Source organism: Rousettus aegyptiacus, unplaced genomic scaffold (genome assembly GCF_014176215.1).
Source record: "Rousettus aegyptiacus isolate mRouAeg1 unplaced genomic scaffold, mRouAeg1.p scaffold_m13_p_4, whole genome shotgun sequence".
In the NCBI taxonomy this organism is placed as follows: domain Eukaryota; kingdom Metazoa; phylum Chordata; class Mammalia; order Chiroptera; family Pteropodidae; genus Rousettus; species Rousettus aegyptiacus.
The window spans coordinates 120,779,409-120,799,061 of record NW_023416307.1 but is presented as its reverse complement, the minus strand read 5'-3'; the positions used below and the strand labels follow the sequence as shown (position 1 = coordinate 120,799,061).

The 19,653-nt window shown below is 44.5% G+C and overlaps 1 protein-coding gene across 2 annotated transcripts in view; it reads right to left on the bottom strand.

Annotated features, from left to right (window-relative positions):
* The window catches only part of SLC6A11 (solute carrier family 6 member 11), a 126,269-nt gene that overhangs the window by 46,658 nt on the left and 59,958 nt on the right, over positions 1–19,653 (bottom strand). The gene's annotated exons all lie outside the window — the stretch shown is intronic.

Below are 19,653 nucleotides of genomic sequence, written 5' to 3'. Positions count from 1 at the left end.
TAGATGTCAACTCCCAACCACACCCCAAGCTGAGCAGGCAACCGATATGAAGCTTCATCATCTCCCACTATAACATCTTCTCTCCTCGAATAACCAGAGAGCCAGGGAAAGAAACAGCACGCCAGGATGCTCCACAAGCTGCCGTGCACACGCCAGCCTATAGGAAGAACTCCCTTGGGAAGAAAACGAAAAAGAAAACAGCCACAGTTGGTGAAGGTAGCTGCCTCTGCTTCTACCCAGACACAGTGGAGTTGATACATTTAATCACATCATTATAGCCAGTGTTTATTGCCTAGCTCCTCCAAGAAGAATAGAAGCTCCATGAGAGCAGGAAATTTCATGTCTTGTTTTTTGTTTTTGTTTGCACTGATGCCTCCCTGGCACTTTACACACTGCCCGGCACATGGTAATCACTCGAAAATATTTGTTGAAGACTAGCGGCTGCTTAGCATCCTGAGGACAAAGGACGGGAGCATTCAGGGCTCATGCAGAGTCCTAGCTACCAGGTCAAGCGGAGAGCACGCGAGGCTGAAAGGGTCTGGACATTAGGTTCCAATTCCAGGTTGCCTGAAAGTTCCTGTGTATTCTTCCTGAAGTTCTTTTCCCTTGGCCTCTAGTTTCTAAACTGTAAACTAAGGAAACTGGATTGCAACAGAGATGACTAATATGTGGCGCACACATCCCGCCCCCGTTCCGGCACATAGTGGACATGGCTAATCAATCCCACTCCCGTTCCGCCTCTCATAGCAGACAGTGCTAATCAATCGCCATACTCTTTTCCCCTCAGTCCAGCTATGGTGGACAAAGTCCATCACCAGTCAGAGTTAAGTGAGCTGAAACGTGAGAGAGGCAGTCTTCTAGCCTTGGCATCACAGGCTTATACAGCAGGGATATGTTTTAGATACCAATTGAGGATCATTTTCCTTGGCGTATTTCAACCTTATGGTCTTGAAAGCCCACCAGACACAATGACATCAAGGAGTTTTAGCTCCCACCCCATGCTGACAAACTTCAAGTCAAACACAAGAGGCAGTGAGTCTTTATAAAAGGAAGAAAACAATAACACCACACTTATGTTTTCCATGGATTTTTGGCACTTGTCCTGGCCTGGAAGGCTGGAAGGAAGTAGAAGACTATTCTAGTGGTGCAAATGGTATCAGCAAAGGCCTAGAGGTAGGGAAAAGAAAGGTCTGTGGGAAGTTGCCCAGGAGGAATGCTTCTAAGCACAGGACTGAGAGAGGGATGGAATGCATCTTCCTGGACCCATGGATTCACAGAGCTGTTATTTCATTAATCACTTTATCTTTGGCTGGAAGCTGCTAAGAGTTTCGAGTGGGAAAATGCCTGTGGTAGCTGTAGGAAGAATGAGGGGAAATACTACTCAATTCCATCTGAAATAGAATTCTGACAGAGGGAGAACACTCAGATTCCTGCCTCACGAGCCCCCCAGAGGTGATACATGGTGGCCAGTGGGTGGGAACAGTCAGTCAGTAGTGGAAGAGCTTCCTTCCTAGTTCTAGCCCTTAGATGAGCTTCCTGTTGTTAGAGGTAACCAAATAGTTAGGATTGGAGTGAGGAAACTCCTGCATTGCATTGAAAGTTAGGGTAGAAGGTTTTCTGCTAGGAACTTAATGGTCAGTGGGTCAGTTTCCCTCAGCAACATTTTCTGAGCATCTAATGCCTATCAGGCATGGAGAATATAGAGATGATTAAGACACCATACCCTGCTCAGGAGCTTGCAATTTAGCAAGCATAAGGAAAAGAAAGTCAGACAAGTACCTTCCCACAAAATCGGACAGATCTGGCTAAGTGCCAGCTCTGCTGGGCAACCTGGGGGAGGAGGTTACTTCTTTGAACGTCAGTTTCTTCATGGATACAGTGGGGATAACAACAGCTCCAAGCTGTCAGCATTGTTCTGGAGACAAGACAATGTGTGTAGACTGCACACTGGTACCTGGCTCAGTAAATGTTGTATACAGTAGGAGGGGCTGAGTGGCCAGAGAGGGTTCATTATTCTGGGCTTGAGAAAGCATGTTTGGGGAGGGGCGGGTCTGGGAGCTGAGTAGATGTGTCCCAGGAGGGGAAGCAGAATAAAAGTCAGCTACTGGAGACTGATCCCAGAGCCCTAGCTTCCTCTCCATCCCGGTGTGAGTGTTCCCATAAGGTGGAGGATGCTTGGACTACACATGAGCTCACACCTCATCTCCCAGGCCCAGCAGACAAACCCCAGGGACACAGGCTCTGCAGGCCTGTCTCCCTGGGGCTACGGCCTCTTGGCAGCAGTAGGGGTGAGAACGGAGGGGAAACCTACTACCTCCTCATGGACCTTTGAGGAGCTGTGCAAACTGTCCATATAAACATTGCCTGGGGATGCAAAAGTGTGCTTTGCTCCTAAACAAAGAAAGCAGTGAATTCTCTTATATCATCTCAGCAGCAGAAATCCAGGCCCGCAAATTCTCATGGACCCCACCTGCTTTGCTGGGGGCTTATGAAGCTGACTGCTTATTTCATTTCGTCCGCACAACAATACCCTAAGTTAGGTACTATTATTTCCACTTTACAGATGAGGACACTAAGGCCCAGTGAAGCTATAGAAGTGGCCTTTGATCAGCCAGCCAGTAAGTGGAAGACCCAAACCCAGATCTGTCTGACCCCACAGCCCTCCCTTTAATCTTACCAGGAGACAGCCACCATCTCAACCAAGAGAAGAATGCCCAAGGTAACCAGAGTGGCTCACGAATCTCTGCTCCTCACATGCCCAATGTCCAAAGGGATTTGGTGCTTGACATTTAGTGGCCTGCTCATGTACTATTCTCCTTTAACCTCTCCACATCCTTGCCAAACTTCCCTGCCACATAGCCACCTTCTCCACATTGCCTCTCCTCTGCTCATCTGAATGCAAAACTGACAGCTTTAAAGGACCCCGGACCCTTGGGAGTCTGTCTGATGAAGGAGAAAGCACAAAGTACCCAGGGCAGAGGGCAGAAAGTGTTGGGGAGACTGGGTGAGTCGCTTAGCACAGCAGGCTTCCAACTTGCAAGTTTTGAAGCTATCTTCTTGATCACAACGAGGTCTTAGAAGGGGAGAAACAGGAGAGATGGCTAAGCTCATAGGTGGACTAACAGGAGATGTGACGGGCTGTCACAACACTCCCTCCCAAATGATGCCCCAGGACTCGCCTTGGCTTTGGGCAAAACCACTAGGAAAGAAGGCCTGTCCTCATTCCTCATGCCTCCCTCACTGACTTCCTTGGGCATTGGCTTGAACAACAAAACCAAGAATGATAATTTTAAAAATAAATCAAGGCATAAATTGTTGAAATGTTTAGGGAGTGCAGTGTGCTGATGTCTGCAACTTACTTTGAAATACACCAAAAAATAAAACGAATAGATGGATAGAAGGCTTGGGAAGGTCTGTGATGAAGCAGACTCAGCAAAATGTCAATGGTGGAATCTATGTGGCGGGTATGTGGGTGTTCCCTGTACAGACAGAACCAACAAGATGATGAGAAGAGTTTCCCATCCAAGCAGTAGGAACTGGTGGGCTCACTGAGGAGATGAGTCACATCTGCAAAAAGAGAGTGCAATGTTTCCCGGGGTGCATCAATGAGAAGATATATGCTTTGTGACCAGTGACTCGTGATCGCATCCCTGGGGGTAACCTGAGGAAATCCCTGCCCTGCCCAGGTGACAGTCAGCAGCCAAACCCAGTGTTCAGTCCCCAACCAGAAAACCTAAGAGTTTTCTGAACTCAATTGTCTCCTCCTTGACTTCACCTCAAAGGTTGAAACCCCTTCTGAATTCCTTAAACCATCCATCTGCAATTCATGGATTTGTCTGAGCAGTTTTAAGCCCCATTATAGCCACAATTCCCTTCTGGATGAGGTGGAACAACTTTCTAGAGTTAAAGTGGGGAGCAATGTACAAGAATGCACAAGTACATGTCCCCCCATCATGCTTTGCACAGTTTTGTGGATTCATTTTATACTCTGTCTCTGAGGCATTCATTAAGGAGCCTGTGTCTGTTATTTATTTTCCTCATTTGTCTTTCTTAGAGAATCAATCCTTCCTTCCTTCCTTCCTTCCTTCCTTCCTTCCTTCCTTCCTTCCTTCCTTCCTTCCTTTTCACTTTCTGTGTCTTCTCCACTGTCACTTATTTTGAGGTATAAACAATATCATGGCACCCACTGTCCAAGCAGGAGAATAGAGCTGAGTTCTATTCTCACCTACTATATGCTGGTCAATATGCAAGCCACCATGTGAGATGTATGGTTGAATAGGATGCTATCTATATTCTGGTAGGTAGTCTTGGGTGGTGATCAAGTACAATTTGGATTATCTCCTCAAGGATGTTAACTACATACTTGCTTAGAACGACATGCACTTGGCCCTTTCTCCTACTCATGGCCTTAAAAAATCCTAATGCACCATCATATATTACTCTGGAGACACGTGGCTTCTCCCTTTCAGATGACTTACAGTATAAAAACATTCATATGACCATAGATAAATCATCTCATCTCTCTCTGGGCTTCATTTTCACAAAGGACATTTTAGAGAATTAATTCCTAGGCTTTGCCACCTTTTATTGATCAGACACATATAACTGCTAATAAGAACTTCCTGTTAGCATGAAATAGCCCATGGGAATGAGTCAAAGGGTGGAAAAGAAAAGAGTTATTGATAGTGAAAAGATTGAAAATCATTGATTGTACCTGATGCCCTAATTTTATGGCTGTGAGAACTCTGGCAAAAGGAGGAACAATGTCTGTTCAGGTCAGTGATGGAGCTGGGTCCCCTGATTGAATCTGGGAGTTTCCCACTATGTAACACTGCTTCCTGCGGCTAGAGAAGGGTGGAAAGTGCAAGGATGGAGGTGAAGCTGAGCTGTGCCCAATCGTCTCTAACATTTGGAACCTCTCCAAGGCTCTAATCAAGGAGACAGAGCTATGTTTGACTCTTTGTGAACATTATGCAGGACTCGGTACTTGCCCTGCAGGGCTTTCCAGTGCATGGCCTGCATATGAGAAGCGAGGGAAGTAAAACACGAGGTTCACACACCAGTGAGTTTTCACAGGGAAGAACATCAAATGTCACAATCCCTGCAAACTAAGTGTCTCAAAGCCCCATCATCTTGCTGTTTAACAGACAGAAGAAATCCTTGCTCTCCCTGCTCCAATCTGAGCTGGGTCAAAAATCGTCAGAACATATTGCATTTACAAAGCACACTTCTTCCTAACCAAGGAGGAATTGGGGGCAGGCACAGCATTTTAATTACCAGAACTGCATGGCACCTTTCTTCAACTCTCGTGTTCCTTAGAGTTCTGTTGTATATGTCAGCCTGTTTGATACTCTTGACAGTCATTTGAGGTAGAGATGACAGGGCATATTATGATGGAAGCCCAGAGAGGTTAAGTGATCTGCCCAAGGTCACAAAGCTAGTAAGTTAGAACCTGATTCCATGTTTAGTTTAACCTCTTGGTTTCACAGATGGGAAAACAGTATCAAAGGGGTGGAAAGATAACATGTTTCACCTGGAGGTTCTGCATTCTAGTCCAGCTCTCCATCTGCTTTTGCTGTGCGTAAGTTATGCCCTCGCCCTGGGACTCAGCTACTTACCCACAAAAGAAGAAAGTGCGCCTAGACACTGACTCTCAAACTTGTTAAAATAGCAAATATAAATGGGCTCTGTGGATCTTTTTTGTCAAATACTTTGATGAATATGATTTTATACTATGTGCAAGAAGCAAATTTTCTGTCAGAAAATATATTCATGGATAGTAAGAAACATGCAATCATCACCACAAACATATGACTTTATGAATAAAATTCTATTGTTGAATTAAGCATGAATAACTAAGGGCTATTTTCCCTTAATATTAATGTGCTGCTAGAACATTCAATATGTAATATGCAGGACTAGCAGATGAAGAGAAGCAAATACTGAGGGTTAAATCATATTCATGGAAGACACAGAAAACAAGTAATTATGAAATATATAACAGCCATTTAAAATTCCCCTGATGCCAGAAATGAGAGAAGTCAAAGTTGACAGATAATGAGGAGGAACAGACCTAGAAAGAAACTTACAGAGATATCCAAGCAGACAGAAGCCCGAGAGGCTGAAGTTTAAATTCTTTTCTGAGGATACAGCTAAGATCACAGCCTCTGGGCATGACTAAAAGCTGAGTGGGCTTACTGTAAAAAGTTAGGAATGGAAAAGGATTGTCCTGTAGTGAATGAAATGTTAGAAAACTCTGCCCCTCAGCCCAGGACTCAACATGGCAGTGCCAGGTATGGGTGTGACCACATACTACTCCTGCGATGTGGATACCAGAGTTTGAACTGTAACTTTAAAATTACCATCCTAGAATTCCATACTCAGCTAAACTAACATTCAAAAGTGAAAGTGGAATAAATGTCTCTCAGCTATATCCTGGCAAAGAGAGTTTAGTTCTCAAAGGCCTTGCTGAAAGAACTACTAAAGGCTGTATTTCGACAAAAAACGAAGTTGACTCCAGTAAAAAGGAGTGAAAATAATAGGGAGAAAAGAAATTGGTAAACGCGTTGTAAAATCCAAGTGAGTATCAATTCTAAAAAGTAATAATGCAATATAGAAAAGTGGTACAACACAATAACAAAAATGATGGGGGAGCATGAATTTGGAGGAAAATTTGTGTTCTACGGTATTTTCTTCTTTGAAAAAGGACAAAATTAGTTAACAGCTACTCTGACTAACTCGGCACCCACATTTTCTATCTTTCCACTGTCCTTGGGGGAAGACCCTTTCTTCCCAGCCTGAGGCCACTGGATGTGCAAGTATTACAGCATTCTCAGGACTTCACAGGGTGGCCTTCCAATTGCAGTCCTTTCTGCCAAGACAATTGTGGCAGTCTTTCAACTCTTCTAGAAAAAAAAAAAAAAACAGGCCGCTAAGAGGTAAAGAAAGGAAACCCACAAAAGCATGACTTCAGAGAGCCAAGGATCACTGCTCCATTTCCAAGTACCAGGTACGATTTGAGTTTTGGTTTCCATGGGCTCTCCTGCTTCTTGGGCCTTCTCCCCTCTACAGCACTCCTGTCCAATAGAATTTTTGGCAGTGGTGGAAATGTTCTGTATCAGCTCTGTCCAGTATGGTAGCCCCTTGCCGCATGTGGCTATTGAGCTCCTGGAATCTGACTTGTGAAACTGAAGAAAAGGAGGGAAAATAATAGGAAGAAATCAAACTTTAACTTTCATTTAATTTCAATTACTTTAAATAGATGTGGCTTGTGGCCTCCACTTTGGACAGTATAGTTCCAGAGGGTGGCGATCCCTGAAGGGATCCATTCCATTCCTAAATGATCCAATGAGAAGTCCCCCTTTGCAGAAATCCCTGGGAGTGATCATTCTCTCCCTCTGCCCTGGAACATGAGCGAGGGCAGGTGGGTGGCCCAACGCCCAGGAAACACTTCTTGTTCATCTTATTCAGCCCAGTGCCTCTGCCTCCCCTGACCCCCACACCCACTGGTATGTCTGAAAGATCTCATCCTTCCATGAATGTGCTAAGATCAGCACACCTCAAACTTTGATCTCATACAAAATAGTGGGGGACATTGTTGAAATGCAGACTCTGATGGAGCAGGTTTGGGATGGGGCCTGAGAGTCTGCATTTCTAACAAGCTCCTTAATAAAGCTGAGTTTGCTGCTGGTCTAGGGACCACACTCAGAGTCGTATGGTTTTACATAGTTGTCTTGAAATGCCAGTTAGTTCTGCCTATATGCACAATGACAGCTAGAAGAATAACAACTTACATTCATATCTGTATCTTCCCTTTTTTCCCAATCTGTTCTCTATAGGATTATAAAAGTATTCTCTGTGAGAACAGGATGGGTTAAATCAATCCATGCCACCCAGAGCCTCAAAAATGTGTGAGGTTTTGGTCAAGATAATAAAATAAAAGGCATAGTTATCCCTTAAAGAGAATAATAGCTAAAATTTATAGAGCATTTCCTATGTGTAGGACACAATGCTATGCTCATCATGAATGAGAATTATCTCATTTAATCCTCACAACAATCCTGTTTACAGATGAGGCCATCAAGACATAGAGAGGCTAAGTAGTTTGCTTGAGGTTACACAATTAGTAAGCAAATAAGCCACAACTCAAATCCAAGCAGTTCTGATGGTACCCCCTACATAATACCTACAGCTCCAGTTGAAAACTCAAGAACAGAGATCTCAATTGTGGGGAGGGATGAACTCTTTTAAAACCATTTCCCATTTAGAAAAAGAAGTGCTGATTGCTGCCGGCGTTAATTTTACATAAACACCCTGTTTGAGGCTGAAGCAAATTTGACTGGTTTTCAATGTGAAAATAAAATGTAAAAACTGTTTTTGAAGTTATTTCTAAACAGAACTTGTCTCTAATCCTAATGTAACAGAAATGTATACATAAATTGGATTCATCAAACGAACCTTTGGCTAACTGTTCGAAAACAATGTTAATATCATGCATAGGAATGCTGCATTTTCTAGGATTTTACATTTTCAGCAATTGAGAATTACTGTATTTTGCAAATGGAAATAATAGTGGCGCCCAACCTTTTTGGCACCAGGGGCCAGGGCTCCTATGAGAATCTAATGTCTGATGATCTGAGGTGGAGCTGAAGCAGTGATGCTAGTGCTGGGGAGCGGCTGCAAATACAGATAAAGCTTTGCTCGCTTGCCCACCACTCACCTTCTGCTATGTGGCCCGGTTCCCAACAGGTCATAGACTAGTAGTGGTCCTTGGCCCAGGGGTTGAGGACCCCTGGGAATACCACTACTAAAAACAGAATGCTATAAATAGAATGATGTCATTTGTTTCCAAAGACTATTGATATATTAGAGTGATGCAAAAATAATAATAAAAGCAAGATATTTTGTGGCAAACTTTGGGGGTAAGGTTAGGACTATAACCCATGAGTTACCTCAGGGTAAAAACTGCAGCAGCAAGTGATGCTGGTAAATGAATATTCTTGGGCTAAACGGGAAATGGGTTAAGAAAAATATGTGAATGAAATACTCGTACACAGATGTTTATGGCAGTTTTATTTACAATTGCCAAACGTGGAAGTACCCAAGATATCCATCAATAGGTGAATGGATAAACAAACTGTGATGCATCCAGATAATGGAATATCATTCAGTGATAAAAAGAAAAAATGCTTTCAAGCCATGAAAAGACACATAGGAACCTCAAATGCATATTACTAAGTGGAAAAAGCCAATCTGAAAAGGCTACATAGTGTATGACATTCTGGAAAAGGCAAAACTCTGGAGACATCAAAAAAATCAGTGGTTGCCAGGAATCTGGTGAGGAGCAGGGAGGAGGGATCGATAGGTGGAGAACTGAGGATTTTTAAAGCAGTGAAACTATTATGTACAACACTATAATGGTGGATACACAACATTATACGTTTGTGAAAATCCACAGAATATACAACACGAAGAGCAAACCCTAATGTAAACTATGGACTTATTTAGTTAATAATAATAAATCAATATTGCCTCATCAATTGTAATAAATATACCACATTAATCTAAGATATTAATAAAGAGAAAACTGGGGGCAGGGGTCAGGAGGTATATGGAAACTCTGTATTTTCTGCTTAATTTTTCTGTAAAGCTAAAACTGCGTTCTAGAAAGTTTATTAATTGTAAAAGGGCATGCTTAATGTGTATAATTTTATGTCCAAATTTGAGGAGGGGGGCCATAGGCCCTCTCCTAATGAAAAACTTCTGTTTTTCTTAGAATACATCCATCCACTCTTTCTGCCTTACTCCCACAGAGCCCAGCAAATGTCTGGCAAGAGTGGATACTTTGCACATTTCTGATGATTCAGTTAAAAAGCAAAGATTTAGCACAATGTCTGGCATATACTAGGTACTCAATAATGCCTCCTGGATGAATGAACACAAGGTTAGAATTCTTGAAAAACAAAACAAAACAAAACAAAAAACAGCCTAAGAATCCCTGGAGACAGGCTTGCAGTTGTTTCTTTCCTGTGATGGTACAGCTGGAGTCATGTCTCCACGGCTTTTACCAGCCCCTACTGTGGCCACCCCTGGTGTCATCTCTCTCCCTCATGTGACTGCAAAAATCCTCAAGAGCAAAAAAAAAAAAAAAAAAATACTGCCTGATTCATCTATTCCTCATACTCCCACCCCAAGGTCAGGCCTGGCATGCAGAAGATGCATCTTGAACGTTTGCTGACATCTGTCTCTTTTCTCTATAGTGCCTCTTGAGCTTCTGAGAGTAATTAGACAAACTTGCCCAATAGCACTAACTCAGTCATACTTGCCCATAAACCTGTAATGTCACAGCGGGAGGCTGCTTCTTATGTATCCTATGATATTGCAAAGCCTCCACTATCCTTGGCAGACAGACAGACTCCATTCTTGCTTTACATCCCAAAACCAAGGTCATTTGATATGTATCTCTATTTCTTTTCATTTCCAAACTATTTTCTCGCTTTTTCTAAGCACCTGGAAAAGTTTATATGTGCTGTTTCATCTAACCTTACCACATCTATGAACAGGCAGGAGATAAGTAAAAGATTGGACCCTGCCCTCTAAAAGCTTACAAGAGAGGAAACTGAGGCTCAGAGAGGGTGAGTCGGCTGCTCAAGGTCATACGGTGGATGATGGAGAGGAAGACATTAAATGCAGCTCTGTTTGACTCTAAAACTCTCTGTTGCTAAGCTCTGCTGGGCCTCTCTCATCTGAGTAATCTCTGAAGTCACAGCTGTGTTCATGCCATTTAATCTCTTGCCCAGAAAGATTCAACAATTCCCTACTGACCACTGAATGAAATCTTAAACTCTTTGAGTTTGGCACCAAAGGTTTCCAACGAACAAGGTTCAGCCTACTGTCTCCACCGTTTTTCTTCTGATTCTCTGTCACGAAACCTGTCCTGTAGCCACACTGAACCACTTACAATTTCATTCATATATTTACTCTCTGGTGTTTGCTTATCTCCAAATAGCCTTCCTTTCCACATTCTTCAAGGAGCAAATCAAAGGCTCCCTGATTCATAACATGTTCTCTGGAATGGGCAATTGGAAATAATTTTGTTCTCCTCTGACTGTTTGCTCTCCTTTATCTAAACCACTATATGGCATCCACCCACTCGCCCACATATCCACCTGTCCAAACACCTACCCACTGACCCATCTACCCATCCACCCACACATCCATCCAGTATCGACTGGGAGCCTAATATGTGCCAGCCTCTATACCAGGTACAAGGGAGTCCACAGTGGACAAGACAAATATGTTCTTTGCTTATATGGAGCTGACATTCGAACTAGGGGAGAAGAACAGTAAGCATATCAACAAATGAACACAAGATTGCTTCAGACAGCCACCGGCCCCATGAATAAAATAAAACAGGTGCCTGGTTAAAGTCTTGGAGTTTAGTAGGGATATTTGAGCTCAGCTTGTGAGAGACGACCTGACTTTGGAGTTAAGACCTGCAGGGTGGGGGGAGCGAGCTAGCCATGGGGATATCTGAGGGAACATTGATCTAGATACATAGGGTCTATGTCAGGAAAGAGCCTGGGATACTGAGGGCCGCTTGGGAGATGAGATCAGGCTACAGAGGGCTCCTTGGCTGAACAGTCTGGATTTTAATCCTAGTGTAAGGAGAAGTTGCTTGGAGGGTAGGGAGGAGCAGGTGCAGTTGCAAGGAATCAGACTACTGCTTCTGGTTATGACTTAGTGACTGGTAAAAGAATGGCCCTTCTGCCATAAGCAACTATGAAAGCAGACAAAATACAGTAGGCAACTGTTTTCAGGTAGTGGATAACATGCAAGGGAAGACTGCTATCCCTGACAGGTAGGGACCTCCAAGGGGGATTTGCCCAGTCCTCCGCCTGGGGACAAGAGCTGGAGTCCAAACAGAACACACACAGAACACAGTCTCACTAAGCTGAGGGGGCAGAGACAGAGTGTAAGAGCTGAAATAGCTGGGATCTATAGTGCAGGACACCAGAAAGGGGGAGTTGTGCAGAGAGCGGGGCCCCCAGGTGTCCGTTGGAGATCCCCTGCAAGACTCTGGCTAATGGCTGGGCTGCAAACATCCAGGCGACACCACCCAAGGCTTTCCTATATATTTGGGGTTGAGAGTGCAACAGAGACACCGGAGGCAGGACCCTGCCAGGGAAAGAGCAGTGCAAGGGGACTGGGGCTCCCAACCTGCCAGTGTAGACAGACCTAGTCAACACCAGCTATTCACCCTTGGTACTTGGCTAAGACACGGAAAGACCTCCCCTTAGGGGAAGGGATCATGCCCTAGGTCAAGGTTTCTCCACTTGGCACTATGGATATCTTGGGCTGAATGAGTCTTTGTTGTGGGGCTGCCCTGTGCAATGCGGGATGTTTAGCAGCAACCCTGACCTCAACTCACTAGATGCCGGCAGTCCCCCACCCCAAGTTGTGACAATCAAAACTGTTCCCAGACATTACCAAATGTCTCCTGGGAGGCAAAATTTTCCTGATTGAGAATCATCGCTCTAGAGTAAGAACTACTCTGGACCCATCCTGATAAAGTTTTAAAAGTGTCTAATCAACATGTTATACACTTGAAACTGATATAATATTGTATGCCAAATAAAAAAATTTTAAAGCCTAAAGCCAAGCTGAGACAAGACTCATAGGGGTGACAGAGATTAGAATTCTATTAAGTCCTATTGATTCTTATTAAGTTAGAGGAGCTTAGAAAACACATTGGGATCTCCACAGACCTATCTGCACTAAAAAGACATACAGGGAACCTATATAATATGATCAGCCAGTAATTGAACCACTTATTAAAATGAAAACCAACACTCTTCAGAGGAAGATAACAGAACCGGACTGTCTGCAATACAGTGTCTCCAATGTTTAATCACAATCCACAGTATACAACCAAAAACTACCAGAGATAAAAACAAACAAAAACAAAACAAAACAAAACAAAACCACCAGAAAAACATGGTTCATACATTAAAGAAAATGTTAAATTTGTCAAAAACTTTAAAGTAGCTATTACACACGAGCGAGTGTGAGTGAGTGAGTGTGTGTGTGTGTATTCAAAGCATTAAAGGAAAATACATTCAAAGAACAGCAGCAGGAATATACACAAACAGGGATTCGTTTTCAAAGCCCCTCAGTCTTTTGTGTGAGGAAGGGATTAGTGGTGAGTAAGAACCCCACCTCGGAGGCTGAAGCCCACCTTGGAGGCTATTCTATTTACCCAGATGAAACTGCCTTGTACCTCAGTTGTTTAGGCTCCATTTAAATTAGTGTGTGGATACTACCTTGGTGGATATTCTCAAAGTGGGGGATTGACAAATTAGAGCAGATAAGTCAAGAAAGAATAAGCAAATGAAAGGATGAATAAATGTCTCAACATTGGAAACCAGTAGAGTAGAGAACTGTCCCAAAGTGGAGGTGAGGAGCTTGGTCACAGAAGGGGCCGATCAGCAGCTGGCCAGGTCCCTACAGAGGTGATTCCTACACTGAGTGGGGACTAAACCCATCCAGTGCTGAGATTCTAGAAATCTTCCAAAGCAGTTATGAAGTTCTGGGATGCTCCAAGACTCCACAGCCAGAATTGGCAGCCCAGGGCTGGGCAGAGCCAGAGCAAGCCCAGAAAAATCAGATATGGAGAGTTTCAGTGCTGTATCCTTTACACAGCTGAGTCGGATTCACCTGGTTCAAGGGCTACCCGTGCAAGCAAGAAGCAAGTGCTTTAACCTGTCAGAACCTCAGTCCCTTCATCCATAAAATCTTTAGTATATAGGTTTAAAAAATTCACAGCTCCTATTAGATAGGACTGCTCTCACAGTCATAGACCCTTATGAACTTATCTTATTGGCCATGAGAATTTAATAGATAGCACTTAGCCCTTGGGTCTAGAACACAATAATTTTCAATAACTGACTATTTGCTGATTGAATGAATCAGACAAATTACATGATGAGTTTTTAAAGCACAGTACCTGACATAGAGTCAACCGTCAGGAAATGATAACTAGTGTTACTACTCTTATCAAACACCTCTTCAACCACCATGACTGCAGGCTAAGATGGTGTTGCAGAAACTGTTGAGAATAAAAATCACAAAACTTCACCTTGAATAAACCTGTGGCTGAGCAAATTTAATGAGGTGCCCCAGCAATGCACGGAATCTCACTGGAGTGTATAGGAATTCTGATTCCACAGACAAGCAACTCTTAAGGAATTTTAAGCAGTCAAGAAAAGAAACGTTCACTACCTTTCTTTAAGTGCGCATGATGTTAGATCAGTAATGCATGTCTAACTCTTCAGTTTACCTGATGACCAGAAGGAGCACACCTGTGTCAAGTGACGTCTAACTCAGGAGCATCCTTCACCACTGTTATCACTAACTTAATTATGTGTCCCTCCCAAGAGGCTGTCCATATGTGCTCTGATTCTGCAACACCAGTGCCTGGTACTAACTGGACAATAAAGCAAGGCTGGTGGAACAGGGACCCTAACCCAGAATCAAATAAAAGACAACCTTGGGGGTAGGGGGTTAGTCCCAGGGGGCAGTCTCGACGTCATTGAGATTTCCAATATTTTCAAAAACATATCCAATGTCTCTAAGTCGATGTCAATTTTGTACATTTTAATTTGAAAGTCCAACAGCCAAGAAGCCCATTTTTTTCTTGGGCCCTTTGCCTGGAAGCAGAGTCCACTGCCACCAGGTGGCAGCAATTCCACAGGTTCATCAGGTAGGGTTTCAACCCAGGGTCTTGTTTTTCCTGATTTGTCTTCCTGAGGGGTGGGGAGATTAGGGAGATTTCATGTTCTGAGGTGCTCTCACTGTCTGGGCATCCTTCTACTCCATCCCTAGGATTTGGACAGCTTAGTTGCAGGGTCTAGTTCCCTCCATAAAGAAGGCTGACTTGGGGAACATGTGCACGCCCTGGGAAAGCAAGACCCTGCGATTTGGATCCGTGACAGGCCTTTCTGTTCTTGCCCTGAAAACACACACTTGAAACACAATGACAAGTGAGAGTGGCAGGAATCTGGGGCAGGGGAAAAAGTGCTTTTCTGCAGGAGCCCCTCCACTCCCCAAAGACTGAAAAGACAGAAAATAAAAAATTTGAGGGAAGAAAAATAAAATTGAGTGGAAGCACTTCACACTTCAGAGAGAACACAGGGCTGACAGTGAAGACAAACAGATGTTTAGAAAGTTATAACAGACCACAGAATGCAAACTGCCAGGAGACAAAGAAGGCGAGCTGCTGTGTCGCTTCAAGTTCTTGACGAGAAACTTAATTTACTGGATCCACAATAAAGGCACTCGGTTCCGAGTTCAAAGCCTCCCCCTTGGGTTGTGGGGTCCAGATTCCTCCTGCCCAGTGCCAGCGACATAGAGGCAAAATGAGGACCACCACCAGTGTTCCTGGAGTCCAACTGCATGCCAGGCCCTAGGGCTGGGCACCGAAAATGAGGACTAGAAGGGCTTTTGCATTCATATGCACACTTGCTACCTGTGAGGTAGATATTCCCAACTGTCAGGTGAGAGAGCCCTGAGCCCAGAGATAAAGGGACAGGCTGAAGGCCACCCAGCTGGTCAATGGCAGTAGAGTGACTCAAATTTCCTTTCCTCAACAACAGAAGCCACAGCATGGAACACCCCTTTCTCTACAGAGCAAACCCACAACTGCAGTATATGCTATGCCACCGAAATGTAAAGTCACATAGGTTTTGCCAGAAATTGTCCTTCATTCATTCATTCGAAAAATATGTACTGAGCTCTTACTGTTGGAAGGCACAGTTCTGGATGCTAGGGATCTAACAGTAAATGCGACAGACCAATTCTCTGCCCTTATTAAGCTTATTTCTAGTGAGTGGGAGGACTGATACCAAATGAACAGTGTCTGAGATACCGGCAAATGTCACAGAGAAAACCAAAGCTGGGAAGGTGGACAGGATGTGTGGGGGGATAGAGGAGGTATGATTTTTAAACAGTGTGGTCAAGAAGCGCCCCTAGAGACTACAATAGTAGGGCGTACAGCCCTTTAGACCTTAACACAACTTTTGCGGCTCTCTCTCTTGACCTCATAGTTGTACACACACACACACACACACACACACACACACACACACACACACACGTTTGTGTGTGTGTGATGAAGACGATATTCTCCTCAGCTCCCAGGCCCCCCTCACAGCTGTCGTTACCGCCTTCTGAAGTTCTTTGGCCTCACTGGTTGCGGAGATGGGAGGAGGGGGCCACTAGGTATGCAACCACCCTTCATCTCAACAACTTAGCTTTCGATGGAATCCCTGTGGCATAAGCCCAGCGGGCCAGGAGGACCCCTCAAAGGGAATGTTCCCTTGTCTAAGACCCCAGGAACTTTGCATCAGTCAGGCACCCTGTGTCCTTTTAGAAATGTAAAAGGCCAGCAAATATGCATGTCTGAGCCCCTTGTAAGCAGTAGGAAAAGGCAGCAGGGGCCAAGACTGGAATGGAGATCCTGGTTCCTAGAGAGGCTGCAGGGCTGCCTGGAGCTCCTTATCACTCTGTTTGGGAAGTGGGGAGAGAACGTCTCATGGGGCGTGGGGAGAGAACGTCTCATGGGGCAGGAAAGCACCCTGGAGGGCTGTCTTCCTCCTGTGGGCCATTGTCCCTCCTCCCCCTGATGGCTTGCACAGGCACCAGCCCTCCCATCCCAGGCCCCAGACATCACAGACATGTTTGTAGAGGAGTAAAATTTGATGGTAACATGCAACCCACACAGCTATTACTGGAGCCCCAGAACAGGGCTGGGCCTTCGGGCTACAGGAGAGATAAGGCAATTTAGGGGTTCTGTCTAAAGCCTGCAGCCCTCCTCTGAGGCCCCCAGCCAAGTAAGCCCCTGAGAAGGTGAGAGGGAAAATGGTGGCATGAATGTAGCTATTTTATATCTGCTCAAATGTGTAAAGGGTTTGAGTTCTTGGCAAGTTTTGGCACAAGGACCATGACCAATAACAAATTGCTACATTTTTCTCAAAAGGTCAAAAGGAAGAATGAGAAGTTCTGATCTTGTCCAACCCCACTTCCCTCTTCTTAAAGGGAGAGAAATCGAGGTGAGGAGAGGTGACACTCTGGCCTTTTCTACCAGATGTGGGCTCTTTGGGGAGAAGGAGAAGTCTTATTCATTCTACACCCTGTGTGCCCTGCACATGTGCCTTTGCAATGAATATTAGGAATAAAGGAATCGCTTAGCTAGGCTCTGGTGACAGATGAGTGGAACACAGGACTGTCAGGATCCCTGTCCTTATGGAGTCTGCAGCGGGAGGACTCCCAAAAAATGCTTGTTTCACCCCCTGTTGGTCCTCAGTCCACCAGAGACTACGCCCAACCCCCAGGGACGGGATGAAGCAGCCCAGGGGACCAATGGGGCGCAAAGGCAGGAAATGTGAATGTGTCCTGGAGTCAGCCTCTGACCAGCCCTCTGACCTCTGTAGGGCTCATTTTACCCTAATCATCTCGCCTTTCTATCTCTCCACCTGTGGTGGCTTCAGCATCAATACTTTATTTAGTCCCTCGTAGCAGAGGAAGACCTGAACACTGCAACTTCTAGATCATTCCTAAAAAAGTAAGGTGTTCACACTCCCAGACCAGCCAAACCACCAGGCCTATGATAACTTTCTGGGAACTTTCCTCCTTGGTGCAATTTGAAGTACGAATGGGAAACTAAGACAGGATGATTATTCAGAAAAAAAAAGGTCTGGACATGTTAAAGAAAAAACACTACCAAGAGACGTAAGACTATGTCTTTAAACGACCTCCTGATAAAATATTTCCAGCTGGCAGCTCTCCTGACCTGTTTTCTCTAACTTTGAGAGCCGTGCCTCAGTTGAATCCAGCGGGACCATGGCGCTACCTGAAATCCTAATACTATCCAGGGATGCTTTTCCAGTTCTTGCTGCATCCCAAACAATTATAACTAAGAAGTCATGGTTTTGATGTGGTTGGTGTCCTGCTTTTTCCCCTCATGCATATTAAAATAAATATGTAGCTATAAAAGGAAAAAGAAGTTGCTCTATCAACTGGGTCCTCATACTTGACATTCACAGCCATCTGATGGGGTGGGCAAGTACAACCTGTGATCCTCATTCTAAGGAAGCAGGGACTTGGCCCTAGAGAGGTAAGGGGCCTTGCTTGAGGCCACACCACTAGTAATGGGAGAGTAGGAATTGAAACCTGTGCCCTCTTGTTTCTCATGGTCTGGGGTATGCACAAATGGGAACTACTGGAACTGGGTGGTGTGAATCTGTTGTTTTCTTCTCAAGACCTCTAACCTCCCTTCATTTAGGAGTTCTCCCACCCAGAACCCAGGAACCCAAAGTTTTAATTGGGTTGCTAAGTTGCTGTGTGGCCTCAGGTAAGAAGGTCAGATGCTCTGACCTGGATCTCTCTGTCAAGTGGACATTCTAGCTGGGGTACTGTGATTCTACTGACTGTTCACAGGCTGCCTTCCCTTTGCACACTGAAACAGACTTTGTGTGATGCACTTGCCTCCAAAGTTTGAGGAGCTGTCAAGAGCCATCCTCAGATTCAGCATGACTATCCACCCTGCCACCAGCCTTTCAGGCCCCAGAACAGATTGAGAGCAGGCTTAAGACTGCTCACGCTTTCTTTTCCAGCCACGCTAGGCTCTTCTTGCAACACACTACAGCTTACGAAAAACACCAGCTACATAGCACCTTGTTTTCCACTCCCTTTGGGGTCACTATCCTTATCTCTGCCCCAGAAAATCAGATATCACTGTTGCTTCTGTAGACACACACACACAAACATATGTACACACACACACACACACACACACACACATTTCCTTGCTATTACTGAAAAAAGATCAAAAATTAGTACAGCTCACAGATCTGGTGAGTTGAAGGATTTTAGACATTTTGCTAAAGCAACATAACCTTTCTACAAAAATCAAAATAGCTCTGGTTCTTATATCCATTCATCAAACATTTTTTTTGAGCACCTACTACATACTAGGCTCTAAGTCAGCCAGGGACTGGGGACACAGTGGTGGGCTAAGCAAACATAGACCCTGCCTCTAAGCTGCCTTCTCAGTGAAGTCTCCTTGGCCACCTTGTTGGAAATTGCAGCTCTCTCCCCCAGCACTCTTTCTCTGCTACCATAATTTGTCTACATGGTCCCAGTCACCATGTAATGGATTGTGCGCTTTACTAATTAACTTTGTTTACTGCCTTTCCCCCCAACTAGAATATAAACCCCATGAGACAGGTATCACTGTTTTGTCACTGTCTACTGCTGTATGCCCGGCACCTATACTAATCTTTAGTAGGTACTCAGGAAATGGTAAGTACTTTGGAAAATAAGTACAGAATACTGGAGGGTGTATGGTTGGCAATCAGGAAATATTTGTCTGGCAGAGTGATGTTTAAACTGAATCCTAAAGGATAAGTGGATGTTAGTTAGAAAAGGTAGGGAGGGAAGGTCTGAGGAAGAAAGGAGTGTTTCCAGCAGAGAAACCGCATGTGCAAAGGCCCTGAGGAAGAAAGGAGGCCAATATCCATAATGAACTGAAATAGACAGATAGTGACTAGTGATGCAGCAAGAAGGCAGCTTCTGAGGGACCTCGGAACCCCCACC